General features: G+C 42.2%; 1 long non-coding RNA gene across 1 annotated transcript; it reads left to right on the top strand.

Annotated features, from left to right (window-relative positions):
• The first annotated feature begins 665 nt into the window (after positions 1–665).
• Positions 666–6,906, top strand: LOC105417318 (uncharacterized). The gene is made up of 3 exons (XR_965052.2): positions 666–823; positions 3,607–3,761; positions 5,587–6,906. It is a non-coding gene; the product is annotated as an uncharacterized lncRNA (long non-coding RNA).
• The last annotated feature ends 11,923 nt before the right edge of the window (positions 6,907–18,829 follow it).

The following is an 18,829-nucleotide window of genomic DNA, read 5'->3' as shown; positions in this document are numbered from 1 at the left end:
GGGGCCCCAGACTGGGGCAATGATTCACCTTCCAATAAGACAATGACCCCAACACGCCATGACGATGTCTCTGCAGAAATCCAAAAAAATAAAACAACTATCCAAGAGTGTAAAACTTGTGAATGATTTCAATGAGTGGGAGAATGTAAATAAGATCAGGCCTAAAATGAAAGCCTGCAGCAGACAGCTAACACGACCCCAGATCTAAAAATAGTTCAGCTGAACTCTCTTCTGTCAGCTAATAACAAAAGGTCATTTGTGACTTTAAGGTCTGTTTCAGTCACACTGTCTGTCCATCTGCCCCTTAAAACACAATAATAAAAATGCATCCTGCGTATCACTTTCTTCTGAATTAATAAACGACTTAATAAACCTTTGACAACCACGTGATTTCTGATTTTTCTCATTTCACTGACATTCATCCTTTACTAGAGTTTCAAACTCAGTAAAAACTTGACCAAATCACAGCTCGAATAGACAGCCTTTATTGGAGTTAATTTGCTTATTCACTTTATTCTCACTGAAACACATTTGGATGTTCTAACAATTGATTAGAAACTGATTTATTATTACAGAATATATCAACCTTGATTCAGCTCAGGAAACAACATTTGGGGGCGTGGCTAGTTGACCCGATCATCCGCACATGCGCATTTAACAAGAGCCGAACTTAATTAAACATGTCGGGCCCGGGGCCATCTGGGGCCATCTGGGGCCGTCCGGCCTCCCCAGAACATGGATTCCTGCAGCGGTGGAGGGCAGCGGGCAGCTGACCCCACATTAGCCCGCAGGAGACCCGGGACGAAGTGAACACATGTGAAAGGTACCCGGGTTTAATCTCTTCTGTGACGTGAGGCGAGTCTGGTTCTCTTTTTCAGTCGCCAAATAAAGACGCACTGGTCAGAATTCTTATGGTTGCCCTTAATTTTTGATGAATCATTAAAATAATTATAACCCAAAACTGGCTAGAGAAACTTCAGCATGATTAACAGAGACGCGTCCATTTATTTCTTTGTTTATTACAGAGCCACCGCGTCACAAACACGCGAGAGGACAGCACTTCCGTTTATGGCGAAGCCAGTTGAGCAGAAGTACTTTAAAACATTAGCAAATACCAATTACTTTAGGTTTTGAATTTGCTTTAAAGCTAAATCTATGACACCTTATTTCAATGTTGAAAGTCAGGAAACAGTCTCCAGTAGTATATCCAACAATAACATGATGTTGAAGTGGCACTGGAAGAAGCCTTGAACAGTTGAACAGCAACAGTTTTGGTACTGAAATGTTTCAAAGCCTTTGTTAGTTGCAACCTGCTCAGCGTTGTTAAATGATAGAAAACAAAGAGTAAAATGAGCCAATATATTGATATATATTTCCAGTTTGACTTGTTCCCTTTCATTGTGCGTATTTTAAAGCGTCACAAATCCTTGGAACTGTGACATATCTCCTTTCCTATTAGCTGCGCATCCCTTTTATTGTAGCTGTTCTGAATCAGCAACAGATTAGTTAAGTTGAGGCTAAAATAATGGTTACCAAAAGATATTCAACAGCCTTTCAAGTTCAGCTTGTTCTTTTAAATGCTGGACACCAATGTTGCATAAAAAAATGGAAGGAGTCAAAACACCAACGTAAAGAGAAAATTAGTGGAAGTGAGCCAAGCACACCTGCAGCACGACTATGATTTCAATGGTTTGTGAAATATACACGTATTGCATTATGTGGGATTCATGATAACGTAATGCAATGCAGGAGTACTGCATTATGATTATTCAGAGTTTATTCAAAGTGTAGAACTACATTAATACAGATATTCATTAATGGGGGACCCTGCTGTAGCTGCTGCAGTTCGGATTCTCTCCGCTAGATGGCAGGCTTCCCTCAGAGTTGAGCTAAGTGAACGCAGCTCTCACCAAAATCAATTAATCTAATTTATGCCGTTACAGATGCACAAAAATCAAGCTTAGCATGGTAACATTTAAATGGCCTAAAGGTATTTAAAGCAAATGATCAGCATTCCTTATAATTTAATTTTGAAGATTAGACTTAAATGAAAACTGTGATTCTGAAAGCTTGAAATTACCATTTTTTTTAACCAGAGGTGAAATGTATACATTTCTATGATCACCATGATTAAGATGCTATTTTGAAGATTTTAGCTCAGTAGCAGAGTCACTCGTTATTTCAGCCAGATTTCTTTTTACCACAGCCAGCCAAAAGAGGGAGACATGACATTAAAAATAAAGCCGAATCTCAGCTCCTGGCGGTAAACCACGTCAGATGTGCTGGTCAGGCATTGTCTCACTTACTATTCCCCAAGTGCAGGATGCCATTAAGCTTATTGGATATACGAGTCATCCATTGTTCATATTATTTTTCCAATGTAAATCCTACACTAAATTTATTCCAAAATAAATAAATGTCTCCATGTTTGTGCAAATGTGCTTCGGCTTGAACGACTCTGTGAAGTTGCTGTGTGAATCTTTGGCTGTCAGCCTCGGCGGGCCGAGCAGGGCTCCTTCCTTCCTGCCGGCTGGAGTTCTTGTACTGGCTGTTTGAGTCAGCCCTAAGCCGCTCTCTCCCCACGCAGAGCTCCCTTCACCAGCGTTCACCTAAATCTGTCACACAGATTTGACACTGCATCACTGGGAGTGCACCCTGAAATGACATGTATATAATGTGTAATATTGTGCACATTTACAGCCTGGACTACCCTCAGAGCATTAACACTCTTATCTATTCTGCTGAGAAAATAGAGCCCAAAATAACCGGGTTGGGTTTTTTCTATGGAAAATGTCTTGATAATAAATGCAGATGTATCTTTATTAGAATCTTTTTTTGAATCGTAGTTTGTTTTTATTTTTATTTTTTTTGCAATAAATTCCTGCGAAATCCCAAATGTTTGTGTTGAGATGAGACTTTTAGAAGAATTCAGGTGTCTTTGTTATATTTCTGTTTGCCGTCTGAATTTAACCAACAATGTCAAATTAAACTCTCATCTGTTCACCAGGGATTATCTAAATATAGTTTTAGCCTTTTCGCTGTGGAAAAACAAATTCAGATTGATTTTACAACAAATCAATTTCAATAGGAAACATGATGAAAGATGTTAAAGGAGATAAATTAATAACGAAGCTTTTCTCTGAAAATTAAATTAAACGTTGTTGATGTTTAACACATTTACAGATGAAAGATGATCAATGCGCAGTTTATTACTATTAATGATTTACTTGGCTTAATATTATCTGACATCATCCACTCAGCACTTCCTGTTTATTTGTGATGATTACCTGATAAATCTCCATCCATAATTTAAAGCACTCGTGCTGTTCAGGCTCGTACCTGCAGCTTTCTGCTCCTCTCTGTGCCGTCTTTGCTCCACGAGCTTCTGGGCTTTTGCCTTTTCCTGGGTGAAGTGGTGGCACCTGAGCTTGGTGATCAGCAAAAGGTCACCAAGCTCTCCCCAGCACAGCCACACACACGGATGGAAGCTGGGCTTTGGTCGAATCTTCTCGGAGGTGTTTTGTCTTTTAGATGTTTGTTTAGATGAACAGGAGCTGCTGTACCTAATCTCAGTTTCTGCTTAATTGTGGATCATTCTGTTCCCAGACACAGGCCCAGGAGAACCACAACATGGCTGTAAATGAGAAGTCATGGACGTCCACCCCTCTGGGAGTTTCCAGCCTTATGGAGCAAGAACTGAGGTTGAAAATCTACTAAAGGAGTTCCAAAGCTAGCCTGGATCTCCTCCTCCTCTTCTCCAGGTACACAGTTTGATTCCTTTTCGACCTTTGGGAACTTCTCACTCCATCTAAGCCCATTTAAGAATAGACTGTGCTGTCAGAGGTCAGAAGCCAAGGTAGAAACATAAATAAGTCCATCACATAAAACAATCCTTACATTGTATTAAGCAGCTCATATTCTTGAGTTCTATATTTCAAAGCTAAAAAGCAACTTTAGGCCTGTGAATAATAAAGCAGGGCATGCTTGTTTTCCCACGCAGGTGTTTAGAGCTGCGCTCTCTGATAAATCATCGTTTGTAAACTTCGCCATAGACGGCGGTGACAGGTTTCCTCACATAATGCAGAAAAATGGAGAAAGAGCGGGCTGGGCTCTAAGTGGAGCTGTGATTTAGAGCAGAGAGATGCAGCATCTCTCCCTTCCAGTGGAGGCCCTCCTGGCTTTGATTTAATTCTCTCCCCGCACTATTAAAAAGGCCCTCCACCATCTTTGCCGCGCGCACCGCGCTGTCACAACTGGCAGCAAAACATTTATCAATGCCGCCGATAGGCTCTGAGGCTAAGGCCTGTTTTTCCAAGGTATCGCCTGTATATTATTGATTGTGATGCACGCAGGGCGGATTGACCACGTTGGGCCGGCAGATGAGGGAACTTTTCCCGCCATCTCCAAATCCCAGCAGTAATCACGGCCGAGGACGGAAACCTGCCTTAGAAAATGATTTGTCACCGCGCTGTCGTGTTTCCAGCCTCGGAGATCAGCAACGACCTCGCGCTCGGATCTGCGACGGGCAGTTTGTTTGGTGCAACTGGCTGAAAGGCTGTGAATGTCAGCTTTCCCCTTTGTTGTTTAATTTATTTTGTTTTCAAAGTGAACGGGAGGTGTCCGTGCTGTGAGAGTTAGTCATTGATGTGGCTATAGTTAGTCCAGCCCCTGCTGAGACCACCCGTAGGAGACGCTCCGTCCTCGGCCGCCACTCCCTCCACCCGGGACCATCTACTCAGCTGCTGCTTTCTTTATGGCCCGGCTGCACTTGATCAAGAACAAAACCCATAATTGTGAAGTACAGCATGTCGTGCACCTCTGGAGTCGGACAGAAGTCCAGTAACCTTTTTATCGGCACTGTTGAAACTGGCGCAGCTGGGACCCGTGATGGATTCACAGGTCACTGACGGCCACAGTGCGCTGCACAACAAGCACTTGGTCCAGGATCAAATCCAAAATCCATCCGCACACCAAGTTTTTAACATGAACTAATCAACGGTTTGAGAGCATTTCTCTTTCAGTCAAGTTCTGTCACTATTAAGGTTTTTCCATCACACAGAAAGGATCTTCCAAATTGTGCTTTTCATTTTGCTGGTGTTCTTCCAATGCAGAAGAGGGTAAAATCGCTAACACAAATGGAGACATACAACGTTTTAAGAGTTCTTAAGCCGCCCATTAATGTCAGAGATATTGCCTCCCGTTTAATAGTAGAAAATCTCTTATCAGCTCTAGTTGCACTTGAATTATTGATCGGATCTGTGTGATGGGCTACATCATAAATTCTTTCCTACCTCAGATGGTGGTCGTACACAAACATTAAGCTGGAAATATGGCTGTGAAATTAGAGGTAATCTAAATGTTTAGCTGCTGAACAACCATCCTTTGTCATATTTAGTAGAGTTATAATGTTTTATCAACAAGTAACTAATGGGTTTATCAGCGCTTGATGGCCACGCTGCTCCGAAAGCTTAAGGTAAATGGTAAGAATCTATTATGGGCTGAAAGCCCTTTATGTGAGCTGTCTGGAGTATTGACACTTACAGTAATTTGTCCCCATTTCCTATTGATTTCTTGTTTTGCTTTCAGGTTGGGCCACAAGCAGGCTAAATAATGACAGATTTGATCAGCGGCTCCTGCAGAGACGGTCCGTACTTCACTCGCTGCGTCGAGAGTTTGCTCATTAGCCGCGCGGCTAATGGGCAAACTCTCGACGATCTGGTTGGAGCAAAACCACGAGGTCATCGGTGTTGATGCTGCAGATAGGCTGACAGCGGACGGGAGCTGCGTTCATCTGCTAAATGTAATTTATTCCAAAAGAGAAAGAAAGGACAAGTATTAGACAGCGCGTGGAAATATTTGCATATTTATCCCTTTATTGCTGCAACCTCATAGATTTCATGATTTATATTCTTTCACTGTTAAACACAAACACCACTCTTCTAGTAAAACTGCAAAGTTTTCCATTTTCTCTTTTAGTTTTTGAAGATCTTTGTCCAAAACTGTGATGTCTCCCCCTGGTTTTATCACTCCGATATCACTGTCTGGAATGCATTGCTAAGCCGGGCCTCCAAGGGCTAGCATATAGCTGTCTCTGCAGGCTTTGTACAGGATGAAGAAGTCGTAATCCTCAAACAGACTTAAATTCCTCCAGAAAGGCTCTTGATCCTGAATCCACTCATTTTCTTCAAACAAGCAGGCCCAAAAGAGAAGAGATATTTGGGCATGGCTGGAATCCTTGATTGAAATCTGCTACAAGTGAGCACGTGCGCACACACGTGCCACAAAGGCATATAAACAACGGTGGGGGGGGCACATTAATACATTCACAAGCTCCTCCCCAGCCGTCTGTTGGTGAGAGGCGGACCGGGTTGTTGAAAGGGGCTCTCTGAGCACTTATTAAAAGGTAAACTTCTCTACGGCCGGGGAATCGTGCCAGTCACAGGTTGTGTTTCTGCAGCCGGCCCTTCACTTGCTCTCTCCACCCTGTCAGACACTGTTATCACACTCAAAGCCAGATCAGAATGCTGTTTGTTCTGAGCTTTATTTTCACCCACACGGTAGATTCAAAAAGGTACGGTTCTATTTGACAGTGTATATTTCATTGCCAGGGAGAGGCTGTGTTTGTTTTGCCGTGTTTGTCAGCTCATATTTGAGCTGTGGGTTCCTATTAAAACTAAACTCTATATCAGAGGAATATTGCCACCGCCAGGCTCTTTTAAATTGCATATTGAGTCTGTGGAGTGTGAAAGCAATTTAGTTGTAGAAGAGTTTATAAGTGTGTCTACGTCTGTAATGTTTCTGTTTACTCTCAGTTCTCACTTATTTACACATCCTGGTCTTCCAATGATGAGCTCATATACTGTAATAATTGCTCATATTCTCTGACAGTCCCATAAAGGTATAACATATACACACTTTCACATATTGAGTAGATCCCAATAATGTGCCTTTAATCCATCAGCTCCTATCACGGAGACTCTACGTCTTGTAGTCCGTGAAGAGATGTAAGGCTCAAGTGTGTCTCCACTTCTGTGCGTTGTGATCAGGATGTATTAATCATCCTGGATGTATGTGTATTTTCATCATTTAATCCATGAGCCTGTGGAGAAGAGCAACTCCAGCCATGTTGATCATCAACATTAGAAGAATTTTTACACACATTTGACCACTTCCATGTTCTCCTGAAGACTGAGGAAAGAACCTTTTTTTCTGCTTTCTGCGTTTTGTTTATCCATGTGAACAACACATCTCCAATATGTCTTCTATTGAGCTCAAATGAGTCAGGGTATAGAACAGAAATTGATGTCCACCCTAGAGGACATCAATGAAGGCCTCAGTAAATGGTGCCTTGTTTATATATGATCAGTAGAATTTTATTTTAATGGTTTGGCCACATGCTAGTAATCAATTTCAAATTAAACAGGTAGTTAAGTGAAAATCCCTTTAAGGCCTTTGGAAAGGCATGAGGACACCATGACCTTTGACCTCTAAAATCAAATCACTTCATCCTTGAGTCTGAGTTGATGTTTGCACCTCATTTAAAATAAACCTCTGTATAGATTCTAAAGAATCTGCGTCCATTTAAAAGTAAAAGACATTATAGTCCCCATGACCTTTGACATCTGACCTGAAAACTAAATTCTGCTGCTGAAACCAAACAAAAGTGATGGCGTTATGGTGAATGGTGTTAAGTTGGCGTAAGATGAATTATTTTTTAAAATTAAAAACTCTAAATTTGACTTTTAAGTTGTATAAACACAAAATCAATGCGGATGCATAACAATAATGGCAGAACCAGGCCAGCGGATTCAGAAAAAGTCATTATAAATGCATGAGCAAAGGCGCAGTTAATCTTTCATTGAGACGTATTGTTTTGTAAATGCATTTTTAGTTGACAACAGACGAAATAAGGAAAAAAAATCTTGAATGTGTTGATTAGTGCTGGAAACAGCAGAGTACTGTCGCTTTTAAGAGTCCATATGTGCATGTGAGTAAACGGTCCTAGGTTTGTGACGGAACGCAGAGTAAACAAGCCATTACTGCAAGTCGGCAGATTAACATAAAATTGTAATTCATCATATTGAGCAGCTGGTGACATCTCACACTCGCGTTTATTCCTTGTTGATACACGCCTTTGCTTCCTTTTTGACAAGTCAAAACAAACAGATTGCAAGCTGTTGCTGCATTTGTGCTCCATGAATGGAGAAAATGAATCCAGAAATCAGGTGCGTCAGGTGATTAGACACCCGTGAGGGATTCTCACACCTTGGGACGTTTGACGGCGTTCTCAAATTGATTTTAATACACACGAACCAAAATACTCCACACATTTTTGATGGCTATTGATATGGGTAATATCAATTAGTGCAACAAAAGCAGTTTTCAGATGGCAATGAGTTCATTTTATAGTTCAGTGAGGGGTTTGTAAGCCTTTGTTTTGTTTCACAGACGAGAGACCCTTGATAATGATATTTTATCAGGTGCTTAAAATCTAAAATGATGGATTCAATAACCTGTGACGGGGCTGCATCTATGACACTTCACCTTGTGCAAAATCCATGAAAATTGCATCACAGTTCAAGTCTCCGCTCTTGTCTAAAAGTGTTTTGAATCGTTCCGGTTGTGCCGTGTCCCACTCAGCGCTGTGGAGACCTGAATGAGGTGTTTGGTCCCGGCGCCTGTGCAGCCCTGTTGTGCAGCAGTCTCTGGGTAGTGATGGAACACACTCGCGGGGGAACGAGTACGAGGGGAAAACTGACGGGAGCCCGGAGATTCAAACGAGTGAGCAATAGTGAGGGAAATAGAGCAGTGTTTGTTTGGTCTTCTTTGGCACCAAAAGTGGGAAAAAAATGGAAACATATTTCTCCCCTGACAGCTTCGGTAGATCTAACCCCCCGCCCTCCCCTCTGCCGAGCTCCTTATGATGTTGTGAGGCGTAGAGGTGGGCCGCGGGGGTGTCCCAGAGGCTCGTTGTTTCTTGTCAGAGATTAGATTGAACCGAGCGGCTCTGGTTCCTGCTCATGCCTGAGAGGAGCCGGAACGCCCCGTCACTGACCACAACCTCTGAGCTCTGCTCTGTGTTACCACAGCGGGTTGATTTCCCATTGCAGGGTAAAATATGCTGTTTTCACAAAAGCCTCAGCCTTCCTTTTTAGGGGAGGGGATGTTCCCTGAAATATTTGTTATTGGTGGCAAACTAGTTAGATCCGGCATGTGTGACCCTCGTATTAGGATTATTAATTGAATCAAATATTTCCAAGTGATCTGCTCGTAGTTGAAGCAGTTTCAGGCACGTGAGAGTCCTTTTTTCCACCTAATTTGAGTGTTGAATGGAGGTGGTTGTTCATCATGTCAATCCCAGCCGCAACAACCTGATGGCGGGTCTGCCGGTTAACTCTAATCGATCTCCTGTCATCATCGGGGGGACGTTTAAAAATCCGATAGGGGAGTGAAAGTCTCGCTCCAGAGAATATTTAGGAGCTGGGGACCATGATTGCCTTCAGACTGTACTTAGCTGAATTGTACTGTAATTATTTGGTAATAGAGGTTTTTTTTTTTTTGGAGTTGCCCCCTTTACTGCAATAATCCGTATGATGCATGCTCATCTGCTCCCGACTGAAGAGGTTAGCTGTCCCCTTTAGTTTCAGACAGGATCCACTGAAGGCATCCGTCAGAGAGGTAAAGAGCACTGACAGCCATACGTCATCCCTGCCTGGTGCAGGCCCCTCCATTTAAAAGACTACAGCAGTCAAAAGCCCATAAAAGTGAGTGACTGCTCCGGAGCATCTGCCGCTGCATGCGGGGAGGAGAACCAATGTGAAAAAGGGGAGATAATGTGCTCACTCACTAATGGGCACCCGACTAGACACAGACTCATTTTTCACTCCATGTCATCCGTAAGGTTTGAATAAAAGTAATGGCCACAATGAGCCTGGATCTCTCCCAGCCATTATGGCTCCTGCTTCCTCACTTTTATTTGTGTTGACTCGTACAGTCAGAGGAAATGACAGTCTCCGGGCCGGCGGATCAGTCAGAGTGATGATCCGCGGCGCTCTGCTCCGCCGCTGACAGGTCCCTTCTCTCTGGCAGGCATGTGAGGCCAGAATGCGGCACTACGTCACATCACATGCTGTAATCTGACAGAATAAAGGGATTTGCACATTGGGGACATCGCAAAACTGTCTTTTGTAATTTTCTGACGGAGACAGACAGGGATGGGGGAGTCTCCACACTTTCGTGTAGTAAGAATTAGTGTCAGTCAAAGCTAAGTGGCTATTTTAAGATAAATAGGAGAGGATTTTCGTGGCATGTTTTGGGGCGATGGGCTAAAAAGGCAATGCTAATGTGAGGAGATCCCGATTGGTCATCGGATGTTTTCATTTCCTGCACACTCGCAGTTGCAGGAAACGGCGTGTCAAAAAATCCATTCTGAAAAGGTTAGTGCGTAATTAACGCATAAATTGACTGCTAGTGTCAGCCGTGCTCGCTTGAGAATAACAATAGATGCTAAGAAATTAATATTTTTTTATTTTATTTTCACCATCTGCTTTCACAAAGACAAAACACAAAATTGCATTTAAAATTCTATAAACAGTTTTGAAGTTGAACAAAAAGCAAAGCCTAATACCTTTAGGGGAAACCCAGTTTGTGTACTGTTAATACAGTATAAGATACGTCAATGGTCCATCACAACCAAGCTTTTACCGTACATATGCATTTACTAGTATAAAAATAGACTAGAATTATCTCCTACTACAGATTTAGCTCATAAGGCCTCTTACATAATGCAACAATTGAAAATAAAAGAGTAAATAAAAGAAGAATCTAAATGTTATAAAACCTGCATTTTCTGCTTCATCAGTTACCTTTAGAGGAAGTCTGTTGTGTGCCAAGCAGGATGGATGTGAAAACAAGTGATTCCCTTATTAGGTTCGGGAGTCAAAGGCCTTCTTCCAGAGCTGTGTGTTTCAAGAGCCCAGTAGATTAAGACATATATTGGATTCATGATGGAGGCCACAAAGTTCATTTTCAAAATAAAACTGGATATTATTCACAGTCCTTTTAAAATTCAGATTGCCGACTGACCTGTGACTTGGAAGCAGTGTATTACATTTTCAATGAGCCGCCTCTCTGTGACAAGAGGAGAGAAAATCCCATTTCTTGCTCGTCTGCCATGGGAATTATGGGATTAGACCAACCACAGTTAAGGAAACATTAGGGAAACAAACCTTATTTTTTTATCTTATTTTTTTTTCCCGGTAGTTTTTTTTATTTGTTAATTCTTATGTATTTTGCATGTGTTATTCATAAAAAGATGGTTTTGTACTGAGCTGGAGCCAAAACAGCCCTGCTCTGTACCGGTAATACAGTGAAAATCTCCCTCCACTGATGTTATAAAAGACACATGCGCACGTCTCCCACTGATTTTCATATATATTAAAATCACTACATACTGTGGCATATGAATTTGTGCAAACTGCCAAGGCCTGAGATTATGGAGGGAACTTCTGCTACACCGATGCAGATTTTCCTCTCAATTCTCTGACCTGCCACCTCCTAAAATAAAAAAAGAGAAAAAGAAGTGGCCAGTAATACACACACGGTTTCCAAGACCACAGAAGTAAAATTGACACTGTTCGGCTGCATAAAAAGTTACATGTCATACACAAATATTATGAAAAGCCGACGGCTTCCTCTAAGGCATGAGCGCTTAGGGCAGCACGAACAATGGAAAACTTGCGTTAACCCCCCCCCGACTGTGAATATCTGCCTGTAAGTAGCCCTTCAGTCGAAATTTTAATTTGACTGTTACACGGCCGATGGATCTGAGATATCTGAGCCTTATCGCTCAGCAGACCTGGCACACAAGCTAATAAAGCCACAACTTCAGCCTGGCGAGCTCATTCCCATAGCCCCCCCACCCCCATCCCATTCCACCCCCACACCTCACCCCCCCCAAACATCCAACCCCCTTCTCACTGCACTGATGCCTGCCTCATCACTCCACACAAAATATCCCGCCCTTAATTGGTCTGTGCTCCTCCAACATGTTTGTAATGAAAAAGCACCACATAATTCTTAGTTTGTTGGCTGGCAGAGCCCAATTTACAAAAGTGGAGGTTGGTGATAAGCAGAGACAGTACGGCTGCGGAGCGCTCCCAACAATGAATCACCCCACTGCCAGGGTTGAGCAGAATATAATTGAGTCCAACATCTCTGAGCACTTTCACCATAATTAATGATAATCTGTAACAGAGGAATCTGAGATTCCAGTTCACAGAACTGTTTAATTAGGCCCAGTAATGAAAGCACAGGCACTACAAGAATATGGCCGGCCTCATGATTAATGATTTGTGCTGCTGAACACAAAAGTGCTGCACCGTTAACTCCAACGGATGCTGCCACGTCTCTCTGGCATTTACAGAACACCAAAATACACATGGAGCTGTTTGCATCTCCTATAGAACACAGGATAAATACTAGGAATTTTTTTCTACATAAACACACTCCTGGTTTATTGTACACTAGCCTGGATTAGCCAAAATATATAAATTCTAGTGGGATTCTATGTAACCAGTAAACATTTTTTCATGGTATCCTTGTTCTGGAAACTCAGTCCATCATTTAATTATCTTGTTAAAATGTCTAATTTAGGTCTAAATAAGAAGAGATTTTAGCATGTGCTTTATTACCTTTAATGAGCTGTCTGTTTTTCACTTAGGATGAGGGAGTGCCGGGATAAACAGTGCTGATTTTATACCGCATATATTGCTCTCTCTCCAGGATAATAATGGTCTATTTTTGGCAGATTAAAAAAAATAAGCTGTGAAAAATGTGCCATAAAATGTGCTCAAATGACAGCGAATGCACAGCAGGAAACTTTCAAGGTGAGGAAAGTGATTGTGCCGTCGCTCAGCACCCGGAAAAGTCATTACGTATTTACACAACTGCGCTAAAGCTCTGCAAGATTGGCATGTGACTCCAGGAGGGGGAGGGGGAGGGGGGGGACACACACAATAGTGTTTGCTCAAGTAATCAAAAAGGACATCAAAATCGAGGTCTTTTACTTAAAAGTATGGATTACATTATTGAATGAAATGCTCCATCTCCTGTTTATGGCTCGCAGGCATCTCGCTGGTTATTTCCTGCTATTGTAGCCGGAGTTGTGCGACTTCACATCTCAGCGGCTGCTTTTCGCAGCAGCTCTGTGCTAGACTGCTCCCACCTTTTTAAATGAATCTCATATAATGTGCAGTAATACAGTCATACCATTACAGAAACAAAATAAGATTTCTGTTTGGCATGAATTGAATTTCCGCTCAGAAAAAAAAGCTATTAGTCACTCCCTGTCAGTTTGTTGACTGCTTACATTTTCACGATTTTGTGTGCCAGACCTGTGATGTTACATTTCACACTTAAATGCATCTTTTAAACTTAATGCTTCCCTCGGTGAATTATGGCTCGGAGAATCAAGAGTCACACTAAGAGTCTGGGAAAGTAATAGAAAGATCGGACCATTACGGCATCGTATGAGCAATGTGCTGTGGAGCAGCCCGCCGTTCATTTTATTCATCGTAGCTTCCAGCAAAACGCTGAAGTGTCCATCAGGAGGACATCAGCCGCAGGAAACGGCAGCGCCACACGCGGAAAACCGGGAGTAGGAGCTCAACGCCCATAAATCTATGACAGAACTTTCCAAAAAACCCGAGAGTAAGGACACAAAAAGGGGAGAAAAAACCCCTGTATTCCTGAATGAAGTGACTGTAACCACCCGCCTGCTCGCCCCCCCCCTCCATGTCTGAATCTTGTTTAGTTCTTTAATTCTACAGTTTCTGACCTGGATCTGGCCATCGCTGCACATGAAAGAAATTAGAAAAGCCTCTCAGTCACAGCAGCCCTGCTTCCTCCTGCACCGCAGCATTTGTCATTGCCAAAACACCAGAGTTTAATTAAGTGTTGTGAGCAGCCTAGTGAGAAACACACTTTAAATTAAACCTCTGAACACGCCGCTATTGGTTCTTTACCTTCGCAACAATCAGCGGGGTATACGGCATAAATTTCTATCTCTCGAGGGGGAAGGCAGCTGCCGCACCTCCAGCAATTCAGAAACGCCTGGCCTCCCCGAGAGCCGTCTCTATTACAGAACATTTCATTATAACCCAGTTTGGAGGCAGCGAGCAGATGAATGTGATAATTAATGTCCCCCCCAACTAAACATTTTATTTACTCTTGATGAATTAGCGGTTGTTATCAGGGTTGTGGCGCAAAGGCGTCTTCTGTCAGAGAGTCTGTGTAGGGGAATCGAATTACATGGCAAATGATCTTCCAAGGCATCCAGAAATCCTGGATGAGTCTACTTTATCTATAATTTTTAAATGGGCTAGAATTTAGAAATGTGTGTCTCATGTGATTAAGTTTGTATCAACAAATCCAAATTCAATCCAATGCCATTGTTCAGACCCAAATCTTGTTCACACCCAAGGCTCACTGTGGTTTCTGTTTCCTTATTCTGACAATATCTTAAGCAATGTCAAGGTGTTTATCTAGCCTGCTAACCTGATAGCAGCAGCAGCTCAATACGGACCCTCTGCTTCAGAATTCCTTTATTAGACAAAGATGAAGAGCTCACAGTCTGTAAGATGCTAGGCTGAAATGTGGAGGCTTGCTGGTTGAAAACCCCTGTGCCAACAAACCTCGGGAGGTGTTCTAGTAGCAGAGGGAGGTGCCAGGACACCTTGAGAGTACAGATAAGGTAAACACTCATTCAGGGGTGTACCCTGCCTTTGCCCATATGCAGCTGGGGTAGGCTCCAGCACCCTCCCCATGACCCCGTAAGGGATGAGCTGATCAAGAAAAGTTTACTTATGGGAAGTATTATGAATAATATTACAGCTTTCCTCAGGTTTTGAGCTATGTTTATAATAACTGATAAGGAAAATTATAACAATACAGCTGTAGTAGTACATTCTAAAGAATACCTGCTGTTTATTACAAACTTTAATCTTCATATTTACCTCAATATCTGAACTGAGTGGTTAAAAATGCAGTAAAATCTATAACAACCTGGTTCCTGGCACAAACACAGAATCCACTCAAACTGAAACTGAGGTGGAAGTACATTTTCTATCCATGTTAGGTGACATTTTCATGTCCTGCTTTTGCTGCTGCTCCCACGTTTGAGTGATCAGACACCCATTACATGGTCCAGGTTTATTAGTGAGACCAAACAGGCCTTGAGCTTGCTGGAGTTGAAGTACAATTCTCTCTGCAGAGAGTGTCACGTTAGCTCTGTTGACTGATCCACACAACAGCTGGATGAGAGGACCTCTCACACCTGCAGCGGTGCTGTAAAGGCGCCGTGACGTTTGTAGCACTCAGCAGTGCAACCAGAAAGAAGCCCTGACATGCTTTACATCGCGGGCTTGTTCTTACTGGGGCTGGGTGTCATTTATACACGGCAGTTTCCCACTGCTAATTTGGACGAAGTGTCTCCACTTCAGTGTATACCTGTATGAATAGAAGCACGGTTCATTTAAAGCGTGTTGGAGTTTATATATGGAAAAGCTGCTGTGTGACGGGATCCTGTGAAACAGACGCTGATATGTGCTTGAAAATGAAAAAAAACCTCCTCACAGTGGGCCCCGTGGATAATAAATGACTGTATATCAGGACATTTTGAAAGCCTGTATGACCATTTAGTGGTTCTTTGGTCAATTCAATTTGATTAAACTTTTTAAAATAAAGTTGACACAATATTATTTGTGTCAGATTTTGTCAGATTGTTTCTTTACTGAAATTTAGAATCTGACCCTCAAACAAGCAACACAAGAAATTAAAAGCTCCCTTTTAACAGGGAGAAACCCTGAGCAGGACCAGGCTCATATGAGGAGAATCTGTCATGGTAATGTAGCCTTTAAAACCAGAAAAAAAGGATCACAATTCCATCCATCCCTTACTGTATATCAATGATTTTGATAGCGCCTAAATCTAATCCACATGTCGGGGTATAGTTGCACTTTATTTTATAGTTGCATCATATCCTGGACTCCAGAACTATCCACCATAACGAGATCGTGTAAAACGCGTCGTGGCTTGTTAAGGTCAGAGTTGGATCCTCTTAGCATTGATCATTTAAGGGCGCTCTTGAGATCTTTCTCTTAGAGATGCAAAATGATCTATGATCACTTTGCGGCACTGGTTAATGTACACTATTAGCTTAGTATTTAAACTTGATAATGTAATTGATTCACAAATTGATTTATTGATGTTAATTCAAGTGTTTCATGTATTAATCACGGCAAAGAAATTAATTTCTTATATTTTACGAGCTGTTGTGCGATCAACTAATGATATAAATTAATCAACTTTAATAAGAATTCAAACAGTATTGTTCGGCTAATTTGTCACTTTGTTCGAGGGAGAATGAGCAAGGACCTCTTGATTTACAACTCTGAACTTGGCTGGACTGCTTCAGGGAGTTACTTTGCTTTTTTCCCTGGCTCACTTTTACAGCGTGAGCAAGGCTATGAGGGCCGCCTAAGAATCAAACCCGCAGTTTTTTTCCCTATCCTATCAGCTTTGGGGCCATTTTCAGGTCACTTCCCACATGGATGGGAACCCACCACACTCTAAAGGAGCAATTTCTAAGAGGTTGAGTCAAATAATGACACACTGGGTTGGCGGATTGGGTCGCCTGCAGACCCAAGGAGAGGTTTTCTGACGACCCGGGAAGCCCGACTATCAGTATTTGTCAACCAGTGGATGCAACAGAAGTGTCCCCTGCACAAATGCTGTAGCACAGGCTGTTCCTGCTCTTTTACTTGTTTACTGCCTCAGTAGAACTTTACAGTTTAATAAGACCGTTTTCACACTTTGAGCCAACTCTGAAATTGTTCTGTCCTCCAGAGAGCCCTTTAAGTAGTTCATTAGTGGCCGTGTGGTGTCTTTAAAGTATTGATCTCTGCAGTCAATGGAAAAATAACAACCTGGTTATAAACTACTTGTCCACAGCAATGGGCAACATAAATTATTTAAAAAGGGCAGGTTCGCTGCAGCCATGGAGCCATCAATCATAAGATATGGCGATGACAAAAAAAGGAAGCTGTTCACAGGTCCCTGCTATCTCCTCCCTGAACAATTCTATCAGCCAGGTGACTGCGAGGAGAAAGGATGACCCGATGTCACTCACATTGTTGCCTCTGCCTTTGAAGGGCCCCGCTCTCCTCACGGACCTGAAATGGGATGGCTAAATAGATTCTCTGTTTACCGCTGGCCCTCTGCTTCAATTTGTCTTACAATGAAAAGGTGGACAGGAGGACTCGGAGTTTCCCAAACAAAGGATGAATATTTTACCAAATGATTGAATTGAGTTGCAAGTGGCAGCATATTTATTCATAAGGCTTCATTCAGAGGGATGCCGTTGGAAATGATACATGTTTGAGGGGATCTACAGTATCTGATGCTATGAGGCTGAAGAGGATTTATTGATCATCATCATTAAAAACTCAGAGCAGCCATCTGTTGTCGGTTCGGTCAGGTGTTCGGGACATTTTGGCCACCACTGTGCTTGCTAAAGGGAAACAGGCAGTCACAACTGGAAATGGTAGCAAAAACGAAATAATAGTTGGCAATCAATGCAAAATAAATAAAGAGAATATGTTAAAGAAAGACTCTCTGGCTTTTATGGAGACCATATATCCTAAAAATATAATAATTCTTTTTGTTTGAGAGCATTAGCAGTCAACAAATATGATTTTTTTCCCTGGTAACCAGGGCGATGCCAGAAGGGATGCAATACTCGGTTCTTGATACTTAGTTGGATAAAAGTTCCAATTTGGGGCTATGACATTCATCATCAGAAGGATGTGCTGCAAGAACCCCATGAATCAAGCCATGAACAGCAAATGGAAGCCGGGCGGATGCATGAGTGCAGCAGACGTCGTCTTTGAGTTTCAAAACCTCACTTTGATTAATAATTGATTACATGAAGCGGATGAAAGGCAGGAAGAGCTGCCATCCCTGTGAACGGCCGGCCGGTCAAACGCCACTTTGAATCCTGGCCTGTATATCTGTGGTCAGCTCTCCAATCAGCTCTGAGCCGTGCAGCAAAGTCGGTAAGACAAAATGCCGGCGCTGCCCTGACGGAACGACACATGCAGGGATATGAATGACTACATCTGAGGGGTAATTGCTGCCAAGCGGGGGCCTCCTACCTTGTTTCATTTAGTCTATTAGCAATTTATGGCCGGTCTGGCTCAGCTCTGCGCGGGAGGTATTTGATCTGAATTCTCATGAGCTCTCAGGTGAAGTTGGGACTCAGCGGAGATCCTCGAGGGGAAGAAAAGACTTTCACTTATGACTGTTTTAATTCTCTTTGCCTTATCGTAAATTCGTTGTTACAGAATAAAGGTGAGCGTAACATAAATGCAATTAAAGGTAATTGGATTATGATTCCATTTGCTCCATCTCTGAAGTCCTTTTTTACAGTTGTTTAGACACCTAAAGGATTGTTCTCGGAGCTTAATTGATAAGAATTGAGTCTGCAACAGCGTAATTGTTAATTTTGTGCACAATTTGAAATACAAATTTTAGAAAAATGAAGCACTTTGATTTTAATTGGAGATTTGGAAGCAACTGTGAGCATAACTGGCATTTCTTTCCCCAAATAATTATTTAATGACTTGTGATTAAATTTACTTCATTACTAATTAAGTACTTTTAGGATGGATTACAGGTTAGCATTGGTAATTGTGTTTCCAACTTAAACCAAATCAAGGGATCAGTGACAAATAAAAGGAATAACTCAGAAAAAGAGAAATTAAGGAGAAAC

Source organism: Takifugu rubripes, chromosome 1, assembly GCF_901000725.2.
Source record: "Takifugu rubripes chromosome 1, fTakRub1.2, whole genome shotgun sequence".
Lineage (NCBI taxonomy): Eukaryota > Metazoa > Chordata > Actinopteri > Tetraodontiformes > Tetraodontidae > Takifugu > Takifugu rubripes.
The sequence above is the reverse complement of the archived record's forward strand: the minus strand, read 5'-3'. Positions and strand labels throughout refer to the sequence as shown.